Source organism: Spermophilus citellus, assembly GCF_964194105.1.
Source record: "Spermophilus citellus genome assembly, chromosome: X".
Lineage (NCBI taxonomy): Eukaryota > Metazoa > Chordata > Mammalia > Rodentia > Sciuridae > Spermophilus > Spermophilus citellus.
The window spans coordinates 90,633,472-90,655,350 of NC_138190.1; the positions used below are offsets into that span (position 1 = coordinate 90,633,472).

At 35.3% G+C, this 21,879-nt stretch overlaps 1 pseudogene across 1 annotated transcript; it reads left to right on the forward strand.

Moving 5' to 3' along the window:
* Positions 1–19,836: 19,836 nt before the first annotated feature.
* On the forward strand, positions 19,837–21,023 carry LOC308639903 (sphingolipid delta(4)-desaturase DES1-like; annotated as a pseudogene). Its single transcript has one exon. The product of its transcript is annotated as a sphingolipid delta(4)-desaturase DES1-like (transcript).
* The last annotated feature ends 856 nt before the right edge of the window (positions 21,024–21,879 follow it).

Genomic DNA, 21,879 nt, shown 5'->3' on the forward strand with positions numbered 1-21,879 from the left:
ATATAGTTTCATTTTCCCATATATGGATATCCAGTTTTCCCAGAACCATTTGTTTCAGAGGCTCCTTTCTCCAACATATATTTTTGGCCCTTTTGTCAAAAATATGATGACTATATCTATGTTGGTTTGTTTCTGTGTCTTCCATTCTATTCCATTGGTCTATGTATCTGTCTTTGTGCAAGTACCATGCTGTTTTTCTCATAATTGTTCTGTAGTATAATTTGAAGTTGTGTATTGTGATACCTCTAGGATTGCCCTTTTTGATTAGAAATGCTTTGGCTAGTCTTGATCTTTTTTCTTTTACCTGAATTTTTGAATTTTTAAAATCCAGTTCTGTGAAGAATGTCATTATTATTTTTATGCAGATGGCATTGAATCTGTAGATCACTTTTAGTAATATGTCCATTTTGGATAATATTAATTCCATATCTGTAGCTGGGCATGGTGAGACATGCCTGTAATCCCAGTGGCTCAGGAGACTGAGACAGTAAAGTCACAAATTCAAAGCCAGCCTCAGCAATGGTGAGGCACCAAACAACTCAGTGAGACCCTGTCTCTAAATAAAATACAAAATTGGGCTTGGGATGTGGCTCAGTGGTTGAGTGCCCCCTAGTTCAATCGCTGGTACCTACCCACCCCCCAAAAAAATCTGTGTATCTGTGAACATGGGAGGCTTTTCACATTTTAGTACATTCTTTTTCAGTATTCTATAATTTTCCTTGTAGAGGTCTTTCATGTCCTTGGTTAGATTTATTCCTAGATTTTTTTTTCTGGACATTTTTAGGCTCTTTTGAATCGAGTTGTTTCCCTGATTTATTCCTCAGCAGATTCATTATTGGTATACAGAAAAGTTATTGATTTTTGTATGCTGATTTTGTATCCTGTACTTTGCTGGATTTGTCAGATTATTATTAAGAAGACACATGCCAGGTAAATTCAAATCTGACAGAACTGGATCCTTATGTAACAAAAAACACTTCACTGTCACACGTTCCTACCCACCCTGCCAGTTTTCTGCCACTCTCATTCTCATTCTCATTTTCTCAGATTGAGAAGTCTTCTGATAGAGCTTAGGGGTCTTATAAGTAAAGGATTATATATGCACACAGTGATAATTTGACTTTCTCTTTTCCTATTTGTATCCCTTTAATTTCTTTCTCTAGCTTAATAGCTCTGGATGAAATCTAAAGTACTATGTTGAATAGGAGTGGTGAAAGTGGAATTCTTATCTTGTTTCTGATTTTAGAGGAAATTCATTCAGTTTTTTCCCCACTCACTATGATGTTGACTTTGGATTTGTCATATACAGCCTTCATTGTGTTGAGGTAAGTTCCTTCTGTCCCTAATATTATTAAGGTTGTTATCTGAAGGTGTGTTGAATTTTTTCAAAGGCTTTTTAATCATATATTGAGATGATCATTCAATTTTTGCCCTTGGTTATATTTATGTGGTGTATTGCATTTATTGATTTGGGAAGGTTTAATCATTCTCTTTTTTAAATTTTTTGTTGTTGTTGTTGCATATGGACACAATGCCTTTATTTTGTTTATTTATTTTTATGAGGCACTGAGGTTTGAACCCAGTGCCTCACACATGCTAGGCTAGCACTCTACCACTGAGCCAGAACCCCAACCCAGGTTTAATCATTCTTGCATCCCTGGGATGAAAGCAACTTGATCATTATGTATGATCTTTTTAATATGTCAATGTATATTATTTGCAAGTATTTGTTAAGGATGTTTTGATCTATGTTCAGCAAGAATATTTATTTGTAATTTTTTTGATGTGTCCTTATCTGGTTTTGGTATCAAAATAATACTGACTTCATAGAATGAGTTTGGAAGTATTCACTCCCTTTCTATTTTATGGAATAATTTGAAGGGCATTGGCATTAGTTCTTTAAAGACCTGGTAAAATTCCTCTGTGAATCCATCTGGTCCTGAGCTCTTCTTTGTTGGAAGGCTTTTTATTGTTGCTTCAATCTCATTGCTTTTTATAGGTCTGTTTAGGTTTTCTATATCCTTACGGTTACATTTTGGTAAGTCATTTGTTTCTAAAAAGTTATCTATTTCTTCCATATTTTCAATATATTGTACATTTTCAAAATAATTATTAATTATTCTTTTGAAATCAGTGGTGCCTGCTGTGACATCTGCTTTTCCATTTCTAATTTTATTGATCTGTCTTCTCTCTCCTTAGTTGGCTAAGGGTTTGTTCATCTTGTTCTTATTTCCAAAGAATTGACTCTTTGTTCGATCCTTTCTGTTTTTTCAATTTTCTCATTCATTTAAGCTCTAATGTTTATTATTTCTTTCCTTCTACTAGTTTTGGAATTGTTTGTTCTTGCATTTCCAAGACATTGAAATGCATCATGAGGTTATTTATTTGAGTTCCTTCTTAAATTTATGTAGGCACTTATTGCTATAATCTTTCCTATTAGAGCTGCCTTCATGGTACCGCACAGGCTCTTATATATTATATTTCTATTTTATTTTAATTTTCAGACTTTTATAATTTCTCTCTAATTCTTTGATGACCCACTCATCATTCAGAAGTATATTATTCAAACCCAAGTGTTTGTAAAAATTCTATAATTTTTCTTGCTGTTGATTTCTTATTTTATTCCATTATGATCTGATAAAATGCAAGGAATTATTTCAATTATTTTGTACTTGCTGAAACTTGCTTTGTGGCCTACTGTATGATCTAATGTGGAGAAAGTTCCATGAACTCAATGTTTATCTTAATTCCAAGGTTGGGAATATTCAGTATTATTTCACTAAATACATTATCTATGTCATTAGCCTGTATCTGTACTCCTTCCTGAAGACCTGTGGGTCTTGAATTAGGTTTCTTAATGTGTTCCAGAATATATGAACTTGGACCTTCAAATAGTAATACATTTAAAAAATAAGAAATTATAATAAGAATATACAAGAAGAGAATACCAGTGACATTAAAAAAAAAAACCTAACATTGAAGAGTTTAAAATTCTTCTTCCCAAGGTATTTGAAACTGAGATTTTTACTGTGTCTTGTACCTTCGGATTATGACAGGTTTTTTGAAGTATAGTAAATGCCCAAGACTTGATTGTATGATCTCTAAGTATCTCTAGGTATATAGTTGCTACCACACCAGTCATCTCCATATGGAGGTGTGAGGAGCTTTATATTTAATTCTTCACATGTCTAGCTCAGGAGACTTCAAAAGCTGCTCAGAATTCGGGTTCTTCTGCCTATTCATACTGACCTCAACTGCTCACCTCTGAGGTTTACATGCATCTCTGGGTGCCTAAAAGCTCTCAGGAGGGTCTGAGGGAATGGCTCCAAGTGTCTGTGGCCCTGTAGTCATAACTTTTCTTGAAGCTGTAGATGTTCTGTGGGAAAATCCTATCCTGGGAGCTAACAGTACAAATCTTGCCCTTCCCTTCTACTGCAAGGCTGAGGTGGCTCTGAAAGTTCTGTGATGCATCCCAGTGCTTAAAATCCCTTTATTTATACAGTGTAAACTGAGCTGGACTGCAGCAGGTATGTATTTCCACATAGTTATAGACTGCCACTTTCAAAAGACCTGCCGTCAGCCAGCCATAATCCATAGATCCCAAAAACTTGGTGCCACAGCCTCACTCCCAAGCCCTGAAGCCAGGTAGATTCTTTGTTCAGACACTCTCCAACCAAGCAAAAAGAAATGAGGAAGTGGCCATTCAGTCTTGAAGAGACAAAAAATAAGAGACAAAAAAAGAAAGAAAGAAATAAAAAAGAGTGCAGAGATTTCAGATCCCCTCACAGACAACCTAGACAATGAAGTCCCTTTTAAGGTAATTCCCCCTCCCACCACTCACTGAATCCACAGGGAAGTACAGGTAAGTTATTCTTCTACACCATCTAACTACACAGTATCTAACACTCCTTTTTGCTCAGACTTCATACCTGCCCCAGTACTGGAGTCTGCATTTCTTGAAATCTCTATGATTTCCTTCTTTCAGCTCTCTGAAGGGGAGCTTCCCCTCCCCCACCAACTAGCCTTGTGTCTGGTGCTGATTTCTTTTTCTTCTTTTTCTAATTCTCTTACTATTCTAAAACAAAGCAAAACACTACTATTTATGTGTTGCACCTGGTTGCTGACTCCCTGAATGGAACTCCAGTGCTTGCCTCTTGCTCCCCTATTTCACCATGCTGCTGTACAACTGTTGATTTGATCAGTCTTAAGAAGCAGCATGCAGGGGGGCTGGGGATGTGGCTCAAGCGGTAGCGCGCTCCCCTGGCATGCGTGCGTGTGGCCAGGGTTCGATCCTCAGCACCACATACCAACAAAGATGTTGTGTCCGCCAAGAACTAAAAAATAAATATTTAAAATTCTCTCTCACTCTCTCTTAAAAAAAAAAGAAGCAGCATGCTAGAAGCCACTAGTCTGCCATTTTCTAATGTCCCTCACAAATAGATGTTGTTCTTTTTGTTGTTTTTCATTTTACAGAGGAGGAAACTGAGGCTATGTAAAGTTACTGATTGAGAGAAGTATTAAACCTGCGTCTGCCAGACCCAAGGCCTTTGAACTGCTCTTTAAGAATTTTTACATATAGCAGTATGGAATTATAGCTCCCATAACATACAATTCATCCATGTAAATTGTATTATTCTGTGATTTTTAGTATATTCGCAAACTTGGGAAACTTATCAACCCTAACTTTAGAACATTTTTATTAACCTAAAAGAATCAATTAGCAATTATTTTGCAGTTTCCACCAAACATGCAAGCATTAAGCAGCCACTAGTTTACTTTCTGTCTCTAAAACCTCCTTATGATTTTCATAATGCTAGCTCTAAGAATGACCTTTCTGGGATAATAGTAACTATTATTTACTAAAAGCATTGTGCAAGGTGTTTTTTATGTTATTTCAGTTTCCACAATCATCTTATGAAATAGGTTATCACTCACCCCAATTTTCAGATAAAGAAACTAAGACTGAGATGGACTATAATACATTCCCATGGTCATAGAGTTGGTAGAGCTGGTATTTTAATCTACATATATGTCTGCTCAAAACTCTCACATCTTTTTCCAGTATGTTAAATTTAGGTATGGTATAGGAGCTTAAATCTTAGATTGAACTATATAAAATTGCCAATATTAAGTCATTTTTCACCTTCAGAAATTGCCATTTCATAAGACTTAACTAGATAGTACTAAAACCTTATGTAGGAATAGACCTTAAAAGAAAAATTTGTGTCCTGTTCCACAAAAAGCTTTCACTCTGCTTTGGAAGTTGAGCTCTATAGATGATCATACAGCTCATATATACTGCTTGTCCTTTTCTTTTTGTTTCTGCTAAAGACACCTTAAATATCCTCAGATCCATAAGGACAGCCATTTGGTTTCAGGTTAATCTCCTAAAAGAATTTTAGATTTTTTTATTAATGCTGAATTGATTATAAAAGAAATTGTAGCCAAATGCTGAGGTGCATGTCCACAATATCAGTGACTTGAGAGACTGGGGCAGGAGGATCGTAAGTTCAAGTCCAGCCTCAGCAACTTAGCAAGTCCCTAAGCAACTTAGATCCTGTCTCAAAATTTAAAATAAATAAATAAATAAATAGGGCTGGAGATGCAGTTCAGTGGTAAAGGATCCTTAGGTTTAATCCCCATGACCAAAAAAAGAAAAATGGAAATTTTAAAATGTTGGGTCTTTTACAAACATAAGGAACACTGGATCACTACTGCTCAATTTAAGCAGGAACACAGAGTCCATTTCAAAGCTTCACATTCATTCTTCCTTACCAACATCTCTCATAGTGAGGATTTAGCTCAGGAGTAAGGCAAGTTTCAGGAGAAGAGGTAAGGCTGTCTCTTTTTCAACTTATTTGATGTAGCTACATTAAAGCAACTACATCAAAACATCATATAGAATTCAAGATGTTAACTATTCTGTAGGCATAGGATAGAAATCAGGACCCTCACCGCATTATCATAGAACTGTGAACTTCTATTTTAATTTAGGAAGGAAACATAGATTACTAACTAAGCAATACACCAGGGAAAGAACACCTAGTGGAAATAAATATCTTACTTGGAATTGTGTGTTCCAGGTCTAGAAGAGTCACTGACATTATTTTCACTGACTTTAAACATATATGCACACACAAATGTTAGACTGGCAGGAATTGTTGTGATGGTGGTGGTAGGGTTTTGGTTTTGTGTAAGTTTTCTCCCTCCCCCCACCACTCTGGTCTCTTCTCAGTTGAGCAGGATTATCATGGATCTTAGTTCCTTTAAAAGACTGCTTATGGTGCTTTACTTATACTTAACTGTTTATCCTTTTAAAGAATACCTGATAGATCATCCTTATGTGAATGAGCCAGAACATTAAAGATGGATAACTGCCTAACAAATTTCATTATTGTCTAGTTTCTATCAAATGATTCTATGTAGTATTAGAAAATAATATAAGCATTAAACCCAGAAAACTATTTTACTTCCCTACATTAATTTTGGTAGCAATTACTCTAGCTGCAGTTATTATATTAGGCATTATGTTATCTTGTCAGTAATACCAGATAACAGGAAATAAAAAGGAAAAGTTTAAATTCAAGAAAGTTCTAAATTACCTCATAGGTCTTTTTTCTTTCATCTTCCTCTAATTCCTATCAGTGTAAGAAAGGTAAATAGCAGGTTGTGTTTTGATGGATTAGCATTGGCAGATGCACAGCTGGGCATAACTAAGACAGTTGTTGGAAGCCAAAGTTCTTGTGGATTACCCACATCTGTTGCCCAAGTTGCCTGTGTCTATTAACATTGATGATAATCCTCCTTCTTAACAAGCTTATCACGTAAGATGTCTCTGGTGACTTTCTCAAGAGAGGGGTTGCTTTTCTGTGGATTTAGAGATCTACCTGTCTAAACTATGACTGCATCCAAGCTACACAGACTCTGTCTTTGTGTATATTTTGGATAAGATTTGATTCCCCCTTTTATTCAGATATGAAGCTAAAGGAAGGAGCCACTAGCAATCTATTGTTATCATTATTCTGAATTCCTGTGCATCATTGTGCCCAATATCTGATGAAAGTCCTCACTGACATTCTTTTAAAGTCCTTAACAAACACTATTAATTCCCCTTTTAATTCTGGCAATTAAAACTGTACTCATCCTGGGATCTTTTCAGAAAGTAATGACATTTCTATCCTTTAGGCTCCTAGAAGTATGAGAATTTGCAGTCACTGAAGTAATCTCCTACTTTATTCCATATTCTCCGCCTCTAATTCAGACTCTTATAGATAAATATTAAACTCTTCCTGCAAAAGCTATAAATCTTCTGGTAACTCTTATGGCAACATTATATAGAGGAATTCTTTCCTTCTGGGGGTTGAACCAGCAGATCATAAGTTATCCAATACTATTATCATCTTAAAAATTTTTGTCATGCAGAGTCCCATTAGGTTAAAAAATGTCTTATCATTATATTATACAGAAGTCTTGACTTCTTGCTGAGCTGGCTCTTCATCCAGTTATAAACTATATCTAGGGAGTGACATTTCAGGATCAACCTTGTATGCATGGAATGAAACTGCTCCTCTAGTACAAAAACCATTATTTTCTTGAGAATCACAAATATGTTAATTTTTAATAAGAAATTTGGCCAGGACTGTATACACTGCAAAAGCTAGAAAATCTCCATGGTCAAATAGCATAAGGGATATTTTTTCAAAACAGTTCCAAATATGGCATTTCTAACCCTTTTCAAATCTCCATTTTGTTGCTGTAACTAATATTTACAGTTAAAAATAAGATCAAAGTTAATGCAATGTGTGAATAAGGTTAGTTACCACTTTGGAATTGAGATTGTACTCAGCTTTTTTTTTTTTTCACCTGAACTTAATTTTCTTTCCCTTTGTTAAAGCACTTCAAAAGAAACTTTTGAGACTACTCAGAACATCCCACAATAAGACTAAATGTTTATTTATGTACCAAAATCATTCAAATGTTATAGTGTAGAAAGTAAATTTTATACCTACAGTAAAGTTTATAGCTACTAGAAAGGAAGTGCTGTGCTAACTCATCACTCCCAAGAGAATGCTTTCTTCAGAAATGAATGGTTCTTTTTTTTTCTTGTACTGGGGATTGAACCCAGTGGCATTTTATCACTGAACCACATCCCCAGCTCTTTTTATTGTTTTATCTTGAGACAGAGTCTCACTAAGTTGCTTAGGGCCTCACTAATTTGTTGAGGCTGGCCTCAAATTTGTGATCCTCCTGCCACAGCCTCCTAAATCACTGGGATTACAGGGGTGCACCACCATGCCCAGCTCCTTTTCATTTTTAAGAAATGGAAACCACACAAATGCCAAAGGAGCCTGAGTTCTGGGTCAGAACTTAAGGAAGAATAAGCTATATGTATGAAGGACTTTGCCAATCAAGGAAGCGTTGGTAGTTACTGAAGAGTCATTATTTGTTATTCACCTTGAGTTTTATATTATCTTGCATAAATTGGAAAAGGAGCTTGCTTGGAAATACTTGCATGATCCCAAGAAAAGTTGGGGAAGAAAACAGCTCAGGTTGGTCAATTTTAGTGACCTTAGGTGGAAAGATCCAGCCAGTAAAAATGAAAAGAAATATCTAAGTGTTTTTAATGCATCTTTGTTTTGCTATGCTTGCTATAGCACACATTTGTTATCATTATAATTTTAAAAGTCAAGTGTATTTTAATAAACTCCCTCTTACTAAGAAAAAATGGGTTACATCCTTATGCCAGACACTGTCTTAGGTGGTAGACTTTTCATTAAACTACATTTGGATTAATAAGCACAGGATATTGTAGTAGTGTTCACAACCACAGAATTTAGATGTGGTTTTGAGACTGTTTCTGTACCTCATACCATCATTGAGAAACCACGAACCACAAAAGTGATTGTCCATACCTCCTAAACAGGTGAAAATGTGCTATGGATATTGTACAATTATATGAATGTATCAGTAATATTGTATGCAGAGTTTTCCCTCTATTTTCTTTTACCCAAGAAAGAAATTTTCACACAGCAAGAAATTTAGATTAAAACAAACAAACAAACATAAAAATCCTGTGCAGACCTAAAGATTCTTCCCATCCAAACAAAATCAGGAACAGGAATTTCTCCTCTAACAAATTCAATTCTTTTATCCCAATATATGAAATTCGAATTCACAAGAGACTTTAAGAATCACCTGGATGTAAGACCCTCCTTTTTACAAAAAAAAAAAAAAAAAGGCAACTGAACAACTGAAACTCCTAGTTAGTGACTACCCAATGTAAGTAGAATCTCTGTATACTGTTTTTATTTTCCATTGTGTCCTCTAAATCCTGCTCTTGAAAGTTTTGCAGCAACTGGGGGTACAGAAATATGAAATGAAACTCTCTCAAGGGTCCTTGCAATAATGTTGTAAAATGAAATAGACAAATGGGACTTTTGGAATTATTTTTTTCCATGGATGTTGTTCTCATCGTGTAGTAGCTAAATGTTACCTTAAAGGGAACATTTATGGGTATAAACAAATGCAAATGCCACTGAAACTTACACATGTTTCCTCAAGTTGTGCAAATATAATAATCATTGAAATACACAAAACTTTCTATATCTGAAGAGAAACTCAAAATTGCAATAATATAGTGGCATAATGGCAATGGATTCTGCTGGGATCGCTTTAAAATTGATAAAACAATGGAATAGACATCAGCCATATTTTCTATTTTTACTAGTGAACTCACATCCAATTTTCAAGATTGTATGATTTTTTGAGAAATATTAGAGCATGTCAAACAATGTAAACAGAGAATATTAAAAAAGAATAGTATAAATTTGAAGAATAGATCAAACATTAAAGTCTGATATTGCTTGCTTATGACAAAAGTTTAATAAAAATAAAGTAGCACTATGAATTCATTCTAATGATAAAGTTTACCAGAGAAAAACAAAACAAATAATATGGATATGAATACTTTCCATGACATTTTTTTGGCTCATGATAAATAACACGCCAAGTGTTAACTTCATCTTAGAATCAACGTGAAAGTTCAATTCATTCCAGATCATTTGGCCTGCTGAATAATACATGGTCAACCATACTAAGTATTACTTTAAAAAACAATGTGGTCTTTTTTTATTTTTTATTTTTTTATTGTTGGTTGTTCAAAACATTACATAGTTCTTGACATATCATATTTCACACTTTGATTCAAGTGGGTTATGAACTCCCATTTTTACCCCATATACAGATTGCAGAATCACATCAGTTACACTTCCATTGATTTACATATTGCCATACTAGTGTCTGTTGTATTCTGCTGCCTTTCCTATCCTCTACTATCCCCCTCCCCTCCCCCCTCCCTTCTTCTCTCTCTACCCCCTCTACTGTAATTCATTTCTCCCCCTTGTATTATTTTTCCTTTTCCCCTCACTTCCTCTTGTATGTAATTTTGTATAACCCTGAGGGTCTCCTTCCATTTCCATGCAATTTCCCTTCTCTCTCACTTTCCCTCCCACCTCTCATCCCTGTTTAATGTTAATCTTCTTCTCATGCTCTTCATCCCTACTCTGTTCTTAATTACTCCCCTTATATCAAAGAATACATTTGGCATTTGTTTTTTAGGGATTGGCTGGCTTCACTTAGCATAATCTGCTCTAATGCCATCCATTTCCCCTCCAAATTCTATGATTTTGTCATTTTTTAATGCAGAGTAATACTCCATTGTGTATAAATGCCACATTTTTTTATCCATTTATCTATTGAATGGCATCTAGGTTGGTTCCACAGTCTTGCTATTGTGAATTGTGCTGCTATGAACATCGATGTAGCAGTGTCCCTGTAGCATGCTCTTTTTAGGTCTTTAGGGAACAGACCGAGAAGGGGAATAGCTGGGTCAAATGGTGGTTCCATTCCCAGCTTTCAAAGAAATCTCCATACTGCTTTCCAAATTGTCTGCACCAATTTGCAGTCCCACCAACAATGAACAAGTGTACCCTTTTCCCCACATCCTCGCCAGCACTTGTTGTTGTTTGACTTCCTAATGGCTGCCAATCTTACTGGAGTGAGATGGTATCTTAGGGTGCAATGTGGTCTTTTATGTTATAATTTGCCTTATTTTATTTCCTTTGTATGTGGTTACCAATTCACCTCCCTGTGACATGTATTAAGCACTTAATAATTTCTCAAAATGATTCATATCATGCTTTTATCTGGAAATATATAACCAAAAGTTTATGCCATTTATTAAATCCTAATTATGAGCTAATTATTAGACTCTTTACATAATACATCATTTACTTCTCTCAACAAACCTGAGACACAGGTATTGTTTTCCTTATATAGTACATGAAGAAACTGAGAGAAGGTAATTCATGCATTTGTTGAGAGGGTGCACCAAAATTTGATCCTTAATCTCTGAAAGGTTAGGTCCAAAATCTATGCTCTTTCCAGAACATTATAGTTTGGTATCTTAGATTTATAGTGTGGTTATTCTTCAAGAGATTGAATATTCTTTCCAATCAGGTTTATACCGTAAGAAATCCTTCAATAATGCCCCATGCCTACTGAAGGGTCATGCATGATAGGCATGTATCTAGCAACTTCCACATCTCTCAAGAGTGTCACAAAACCCTTTGCCATCTTCTCATTTAGCCAGTGGCTCTTTTTTCTGCATTCCCAAATGCTTTTGGATAATCCAATTATTCTGCTCTTGCTTCTATAAGAACTTGATTCAACTTCTAGGGAAACTATTGCCTATCAAAAAGCTCTACTGGTATAAGATTTATTTTCAAAATCTTTTGTTTATCACAATATTTCTTTATCAAATTCCATGGCCCTGGCTTTGATTATCTTCATCTTCATCACTGTATTGTTTGTATTCTCTCTGGGTAGAAACTCATGCCCATGAGAGCAAATTCTTTTCATTGTCTCCTCCTCTACATTTTCTCAAAACTAGTTTTGTTTCCCCTCTTCCTTCTTATAACAATGTAATTGTTGAAGTCCTTCGTATAGTCTATCCTTTATTTCATTTGGAGTTTATGCTTTTTAGTAATCGAGAATATAAAAAATTATTCTTTAAGCTCACTTTCTCCTTCTTCATGGTGAATAAAGTGCATTTAACCCAAATGTAGATGATGATTGCCTTTGTCAAGAAAGGCAGATGCAGCAAACTTCCTGAAGATCAATAAACAAGTCTCTTGAGGTTCCAACTTTATTTGAATATTGTTAGGTTCACAAGTGGAACCATAGTTCTTTGTAATTTATCTGCATGACTGACTCAATGAACTTCCAATTATGATGGGCTCTGCTTTTGGGTGGTTTCCACAGTTTACTTTGTTCATTTCTCTGCCTATAGAACATAAAAGACCACTGGTTGCCAGTTTCTGGCATAATGGAAAGAAATGTCCACTGATAATCATGAGTATCTTGAAGGAGCTAGTAGATTTTAATCTACCCAGAGAAGATTTACCTATTCCACTCAGACAATGACTGGGTTTTTTTTTTTATAACTTTATTTTATTTATTTTTATGTAGTGTTCAGGATCAAACCCAGGGCCTTACGCGAGTTGCTCTACTGCTGAGTCATAACCCCAGCCCCTACAATGACTGTTTTTAAGGAAATTAAATACAATAGAAAATGATGAGAGATGAGCTCTGAGATAATGTTTATTAAAAGTACTAGTAGAGCCAGGCATGGTGGGACACACCAGTAATCTCAGCAGCTTGGAAGGCTGAGGCAGGAGGATCAAGAGTTCATAAGCCATCCTCAGAAACTTAGCAAGGCTGTAAGCAACCTAGTGAAACCCTGTCTCTAAATAAAATATATAAGAGGGCTGGGGATGTGGCTCAGTGGTAAACCACCCCTGGGTTCAAGCTCTGATGCCAAAACAAAAAGTACTAGTAGGATAATGAAGCCTTGTAAGTACTAGCAGAATTGTTTGTATAAGAAAAAAAAATAAAAAAACAGATGCATTTAAAAAAAATTTAAAAATGATAAGTACCAAATTTTCCTTTCTAGGTACAAGCAACAACAGCATTTGATAAAAGTTAAATGACATAAACATAAAAGTGTTTCTTCATACTAATATTTGGAAAAATACAGCTTTATGATTGGGAAATGGTTTGTGCAATCCTGTTTCAAATTGTCTTATCTTAACATTAGGAAATTTTTATTTATCTATAAAAGCAAAATGTTAAGGGTTAAAGCTGGAATAGTAGGGATATCCTGAGAAATAACAAAGCAATGTGTGTAACTACATGTTGTCCCACTGTGATATAAGATGTTTTGGGAGAATAGGGACAGCACCTTGTCAAGGAAGGGTATTAATTAAATCAGAGTGTTGTAGTATGAACCCCAGCTGTCCAGCTCTTAGTTAAGAGCAACCACTGAGCAGCAATTGGGTCACTTTAGTGCTTTTGATTTGTTTTTAAAATAGCACAGCTGGATCCATGGATTGCTACCCTTTTAAGAAACACAAGAAGATTATGAACAGTGATGAGTTTGAATCACCTACCAAGAGATGCTGAATAGTTTCCTGGAAACTCTAACGCAAGCCCATTCTGTGTAATTTCACTTTCTCTCCTCTGTTATTTGAAGCCTTGCTTTAGGTGTGAAACAGAAATTTTCATAGTTATCTTCAAAACATTATTCACTCTGGCCTTGAGTCCTCTTTAGAGAATGCTGATTATTTGAAATTGATAAGATGTTTTGACACTGTGGATCACAAGAGTCCTATTGACCTGAATGATAGCTCTGTGCCTGCTATAAAGCCCAAAGGACTCTGGGAAGTGAGATGAGTAGCTCTAACCCCTCTAGGTTCTCAGCTATAAAACCTATTATACATTATCTGATCCCATAACATATTCATCACCAGAATGTCTATACCCTCTATCTGCAAGCAATTCATGTCTTAAAGATGAGTTTTAAACAAGGAATCTTGCCTCAACTATGACCAAAACTATACAAAAAAATAAAGAAGAACTGTCAAAAAGACATTAAGGATAAGCCTAAGTAAATTTTAAAAAATGTGAAAATGTAGGACTGAATTGAAGCACTTTAATAGCGAAAGAGTGAATATTTAGAATATAACTATGGTATATTTTATGGCCCCATGACAGGACTAATAGCCCCTGAGCTTTAAAGATACCTGTCAGCTACAAAGACCTCCTTGATTATACCTACCTATCTATGGGTCTGACTCCTTTGATAAGAAGTGAAGGACTTCACAATAGGATCCTTGGTTACTTTTCATTGAGTCTGAATAACCAAGAATTGTATCTTGATTAGATAGATAAAAATTGCAGGTGATATAGAATGAAGCAGCATTCTTCTGGAAACCAAGACTGTTAACACCAGATCACACAGGTTCTTAAGTTCTATGTAAAATAATTAAGTTATATTCATTTGATTCAATACTTTGGCAGAATTAGAGTCTCAGGAGCTTTAAAGGAAGCTCACACTAGGGGTGAGAAGAAACAGTTCAAAAGGCTTGAAAAAGCAAGCTAGAGTGGAAAATCTGGAGTAAAAAAAAAAAGTGAGCGTGTGCTTGAAAAAAAAAAAACATAGTTTTTCCAGATCTAATTATTGCCACATGATTGGGTGTGCTCAAAGAAGAGTCCACGAAAGCAAAGTGTTCATCTTAGAAGTAGACCCTTATTAAGGAGAGTGATCCAATTTCTGTGTATTGGTTTATCCCACTGTCATCATTCATATAGTGGGATACTTTTACTGTGGTAATGGTATGTGTATGTCCAAACTGATCAAACTGTATATATAAAATATATATAGTAATTTGTATATAAATTCTACCTTGATAAAGCTGAAAAAAAAAACTAATTTTACTAGCCCAGCCCCAACAAAGAGAATCTAGGATTACTGGGTTAACTAAAGATGATCATAATAGAGGCTGTCAATGTTGAAAGCTAATGAATGCAATCAAATTTCATATTTAAAGAAATAAATATTCTAAGTGAAAAAGAGTAGGCAAATAATTTGAACTGAATGCATTAAGTTGGAATGACACTGAACTGATTTTTTGTGTCATGTTCATTAATAACTTTGGTAACAACCATTAAACTACTTCTATTATTATGAAGTAGCCACCATTTTTTAAGAACCCACCATGAGTCAGGCACTGTAATAAGCATTTTGTGTGCATTATCTTGTTTAATCCTCATACATCCCTATAAAGTAGATACTATTTTTATCCATAATTTAAGAGATGAAGAAACTAGGACACTAAGAACTTCAGCGATTGCCCAATGTCACACAATTTATAAGTGGAAGAGCCAGGATGGAAATGCAGGCAAAAATCCAAGCCTTAGAAATATCAGTAACCAGAGTGACTATGCAACTCATGAGTGACCTCTCTAGCTCATTAGTTCACACATGCTTTCAACAAACCTCTACCTCTGAAGATACTATGGATATGTCTCTTTTGTTCTAAAGTTTTAAGATCCTGATACCACCACTTATATCTTACATTCTTACTCTTAATCATGGTCTGCATTCAAGTAGGATAAAAATCCCTCTGGTACGAATCAGGAAGTGCTAGTAAAAATAAATATATGTTCAATATAAACTTAGATCAAGACCTACTAGTCTGTGTGGATGCCATACAAAAAAAAGGTTCAAGGAGTTCACAATCCTGGTAAAGTGTACTATGTATATTGCATACACAAAGAGAAAAATCAATACAAGGAGTGTTTGAAAATAATGATAGTAAGCACAAACTGTATGAAATGCTTTTGTCTTCTATAATATTCCATCCTTGTACAAATACTACAAGATAAGTGCTTTTGTTGTTATAGATGAGGAAGCTGACACTCAGCACCAATGAGTATTAAGGTCTAGGGGCTGGGGATGTGGCTCAAGCGGTAGCACGCTCGCCTGGCATGCGTGCGGCCCGGGTTCGATCCTCAGCACCACATACCAACAAAGATGTTGTGTCCGCCGAGAACTAAGAAATAAATCTTAAAAATTCTCTCTCTCTCTCTCTCACTCTCTCCTCTCTCACTCTCTCTTAAAAAAAAATTAGAAGCTGAATAATTAAAAAAAAAGGTCTAAGTTGCCCAACTACTTAGCAAGAGAACCAGACTTAAAACCCAGACTATTCAACTTCAGACATTGAGCTAATAGCTAATACCTGAGTCTGTTTCAAGGCAAATATTAAATAAGTGTCATAGTAACTATTTGAGAGTAAAAGGAAGGAAGAAATCTCTTTCAACAGGCTAAAAATAATAAAATATACATTAGCTGTAAGTTTTATTATTATGTAAAGTTTAGTTATAGTTTGGAGTAAGTATACTTGCTATGTTAAAATGGAAATATACAAAAAACATTAGAATATGAATATTTCCATTAAAAAGGTTTATTTGCTTCACAAAGTATCATCACAGTTTTCCTTTAAATAACAGACTTTCCCATTGTGCTCAGAATATGATTGAATCCCTCCCCACAAAGTAAAGGAAAAAGGGAAATTAATGTACACAACATTTCAATAATATGACTATTTTATTCAGCAAGATACAACCTCACCACATTTCATATGCAAACTCTGGAGCTTCTAACAAATACCAAACAGACAAGAAAAAAAGACAATTCAGCAATCATCATGTCAGACTCCTGCATTTTGTAGATGAGAAAATGGATGCTCAAGAGAAGTGATTTGGCCTGAATTGTAAAGTAGTTGATGGCCTCCTTGTTAGTGGTTTTCAAGACCCATGACTTTAGGTCCCCAGCTTAGGTTTCTTTCAACTATACCACCTCATAGTTTATCTTTAATAAGGAGCAAAATATCAATCAATAAATGTTAGGTAAAATATTCCTGTATTGTTATAATGTGTGAGCACATTTTTCCATGAGAATTTGAGATGAAAAATCCCATTGAACTTGGATACTCCTGTCACAATTTAAGTTTAACTCATTTCTTTCATCCACTTCCTCTCACCTTGTTAGTGTCCCCAGAATGAATTCTGTTCATATATCTAAAAGCTAAGAAAGTACTTGGTTGGCTCTGTGACAACATTCCTTTATCAGTGAAGCTTCACATGCTTCCAATGTGACATTAAAAGTACATTGTTGCTTTGCATAAGTGGTTCAGAAAAGCTTTCTCTATCAATTCACCAGGGTTGATAGATTTACTATATAAATTATTGGAGTAATACTTATCAAAGGTTAAAGGTGAAACTCTGTTTTCACTCCTGATTTGTTTGAAGAATAATATAAGCTGTAAATAAGTGAAGTCTGAAAGTAAGTGATAAAGTCCCAAGAAGAATTTTCAATGTGGATGATCATAGATGAAGTATAAGCATTTACTCTCTGGAATTGCTGTGGATCTAATAGCCTGTAGCCTATGTGACTAGAATTTCTACCAAGTCAATACTGGTCTTCATTCTTAGGGATGTTTGACTCATACCGTTTATATTTTGGTCTGGTTCATTAAACATATAATTTATTGGTTATTAAAATGCCCTGCAGTATTTTTCCATTACAGAGAAATATAAAAAGTGATTTATGCTGCTTGTGTGTAAATTGATACATGTCATAAAGACAAGAGTTGTAATTTGTTTCCAAATAGTACTTCTTTACTATCAGAACCAGTTACAGCTTTCAAAGCCTAATCACAGAGAAAATTTGATTAAATCTGTCAGTTGTATTGGTTTGGATGTGAAAAGCTCCCTTCATAAAATCTATTGCTCTAGATGGTGTATACTACTCTTTTAGTCTTTAGTCATAGTATGTACCTATGCAGGTTGACATATAAAAATGGACAAATCAGGGAAAAGAAAGCTTCTTTGACCACATGAGGTTATATATTTCATGCTTTATTTCCCCAACAGTCTTTTCTAGCAGCAAGGCAGACAAGACTAAAAACAAATGATGAATCAAAGGAAGGACAAAATGAAATGAAAATGAAGGACAAACACGGTAAGATATTTGCAAGGAATATCTATTGATCATAAACAAAAACCCAAGCCCAGAGGTTATGGTAATGGATCATCAAACCTCATCTTGACTTATAGTGGGTGCCTGAACTATTCCTCCCCAAACACCAATGTTTGCTTTTTCTAAACAGAATATTTCTCACCATAAAATAGAGCATTCTCATTGCAGGAAAAGGTCAAGTATGGATGAAAATCCTTTGCAGTACTAATGACTTTTTCAATCATATTTCTCCTTTGAATACATATAGCTTCTTTCCTTCCAAACTGTCCCTCATTTGCTTTTTGTTTCTCCCCTGCCAGAAATGCTAGAGCTACTCATACCATGATTCCAAGACAAATAAGGGGCTTGTCATTTCGAACCATAATTTCCATAAATAAGCATTTGTTGGATTTTAAGTATTTTATTATTAAATTTGCCATGTATTTGGTTCTCTTCTACTCCAAATAATATTTTGTAAGAGAATTTTAATACCACTTAGACTCCATTATCATAAATGAATGCCAGCAATGTTCTTAAGAGCTGCAAATTCTGATGCTTCACCTTCTACAGCCATAAACTCATTCACCCTACCCATGCTAATGGGGCTGGATTAATGAAGCTTTCAAAAGTGCAACATTTGGTGAAAATTAGAGAAGTACCTGAAGGACTGGTTATTTGCAAATTTACTAGCAAACAAGGTTGTGATTTTGGCTTCTTAGTAGCATGTGTGTAATATCCTGCTGTATTACCTCTAAGAGGCACTGCATTCAACTCTTTGTCATCCACACTAATGAAGGGGAACAATAAAATAGATAATACAAATCAGCAGGTGACTTCCTAATTTCCTCATTAACCTGGGGAGTGGAAAGAAAGGGATATAGGAGCTGCCACAAGAGAGGAATGAAACTTATGTGTTTTTTTTTTCTTTTCTTAAGGGTAGCCATAAGAAAAAGGAAATGCAAATGCACATGATTTGTCTGAAAACTGCTTACCTTGCCTGTTACCTGCTTCTCCCAAGAACCAGTATGCCTGCTAATCTCTTAGATATCCGGCATGCTTACAGAGCTATTTCTCCTTCTTGCTCTGCATGTTTCCTTGCTCTAATACCTATCCCAAATCAAAGTGTGCCTGTTTTGTGTTGCATTTCATTTCATCACTGCCTTATGCTTTCCAAAGTGATATAGCATATATGCTGTAATTCCTTCTCCCACATGCCCATAGCAGATCACATTAATCAGATATGTCACTTTTTCTTAGGAAGCCCAGCATCAGCTGCAAAGCCATTCTCCATAGTCCAGGCAGTCATTAATGTTTCAATGAAACAAAAAAGTATTCAATGAAAATTACATGATTTGAATACAAAAAATACTTCCATAGTTTCACAAAGGACATCTCAATTATTATCATGAAAACTCTTACACATTCCCAAGAAAGTCAGAAACAAAATACAAGAATCTCACTATCACTGCAGTTATATAGCATTGGAAAGATGACAAAAAAGAACTAAAACATTCTAAAGGCCTCAAGTAATTCAGATGGATAATAAAGCTGACTGATTTTAGAATTTTCTAAGTTAAGATACGTATGTTAAAATACTTAAGTAACCACTAATTTTGTTATTAAAAAGATCAGTCAGTTCAAACTATTACAAGAAAGTAGAAACAAAGGAAATAGACAAGATAGGACAAGTAGAAATCCATAAATAACATAAATAAAACCAAATATCTCAGTAACCATTGTAAACATAAATGGACTAAACTCTCCAACTAAAATACAAAGATTGTTCAAATGAACACTTTAAAATTTCAGTTACATGACAAGACTAGGAGCTGCTGCCAGCGCAGTTGCTTCAACAGATCCCGACGGAGCGATAGTGGAGACCCGGCCCGTGAGCCGCCACTGCCACCGCCGCCGCCATGGGGAGCCGAGTGTCCCGGGGAAGACTTCGAGTGGGTCCACACTGACCAGCCCCACGCTGACTGGTGCCAGGAGATCCTGGCAAAGTATCCAGAGATAAAATCCTTGATGAAACCTGATTCCAACTTGATATGGATTATAATTATGATGGTTCTCACCCAGTTGGTTGCATGCATTTTACTTAGTAAAAGATTTGGACTGGAAATGGGTCATATTTTGAGCCCACGTCTTGGCAGCTACATTAACCACTCGATGACTCTGGCTATTCATGAGATTTCCCACAATTTTGCCTTTGGCCACCACAAGGCACTGTGGAATCGCTGGTTTGGAATATTTGCCAATCTTCCTATTGGGGTTCCATATTCAATTTCCTTTAAGAGGTATCACATGGATCATCATCGATATCTTGGAGATGAGGGCATCAATGTGGATATTCCTACTGATTTTGAGGGCTGGTTCTTCTGTACCACTTTCAGAAAGTTTCTATGGGTTATTCTTCAGCCTCTCATTTATGCTTTTCGATCTCTGCTCATCAACCCCAAACCAATTTCTCATCTGGAAATTATGAATACTGTGGCCCAGATCGTTTTTGACATTATAGTTTACTATGTTTTGGGAATTAAATCTTTAGTCTACATTGTTGGCAGCATCCCTGCTTGGTCTTGGTTTGCACCCGATTTCTGGACATTTCATGGCTGAACATTACATGTTTTTAAAGGGGCATGAAACTTACTCATATTATGGGCCTCTGAATTTACTCACCTTCAATGTGGGTTACCACAATGAACATCATGACTTCCCCAATGTTCCTGGAAAAAAACCTCCCACTGGTGAGGAAAATAGCAGCTGAATACTATGACAACCTCCCCCAGTACAATTCCTGGGTGAGAGTACTGTACGATTTTGTGATGGATGATACAATAAGTCCCTACTCAAGAATGAAGAGGCATCCAAAAGGGAAGGAGGTACTGGAGTAAATATCACCACAGCCCAAGGAATTCCTCTCTGAAGCTTTAAAATAGCTGACAAAGTGGAATTTTTGCTGAAAACTGAAGATCAGTGATGCTTAGAAGCTATCATGACACAATTTCAAACTAGGATCTTCCTGCTGTTAAGAAACTAATCTAGGGCTGGGGATATATGTCAATGATGGAGCACTTGCCTGCAGCATGCCTGAGGCCCTGGGTTCAGTTCCTACCATCAGGAGACAAAAGCAGCAGCAAAAGCAGCAGCAGCAGCAGCAGCAGCAGCAGCAGCAGCTACTCAGGCTTCAACAGACAGCCTTACCCCTTCATGCTCAGCTTTACTCACTCACTGTATTGTAGTACCTGGAGGGTCTTTACCCATTTGTCATTTTGTAAACATATCATAAAGAATATTTCTAGTATGTTATTTTCACTATAAAGTTTTACTTTATTAAAACAGCTAATGAACTGAGCAAATAATCACAAAAAATTCAGTTACATACTTTTTCTCATATAGGCAAATGGTTAAAGTTAAAAGATAAAAACATTATATTGTGCAATAGTAATTCAAGGAAAATGGCTATAGATAGACTCATACAAGACAAAATAGACTTTAATTAAAAAAACTGAGCTAGATGTAAAGAGGGTTATTACATAATAATAAAGGTTGAATGAGTCCAAAAGATAAAACAAAATTTAATTTTCTATTAATCTAGAAGAATAACTCCCAAAACATAGAATGATGATGAATTATAGAAGAGTTGGATAATATATCATCATCTTGAGAGATTTTGACAAAATTCTTTTAGTAATTGACATTATAAATAGATGATATAAGAGATTTGAACCATACAATTAGCAAGCTTGATCTTATGGAATTAAATAAGATATATTATATTTAGCAAATGTAGAATAAACTTTCTTTACAAGAATAAAAAACACATTTAAGAAAAGTGAACACAAGCTAAGCTACAAGGATGGCTTCAACAAATTTGAAAGGATTGCTATTTTATAAAGCAGATTCTTTGATATAATTAAGTCCAAAATCACATATTTTTCATATATAAAAAACACATC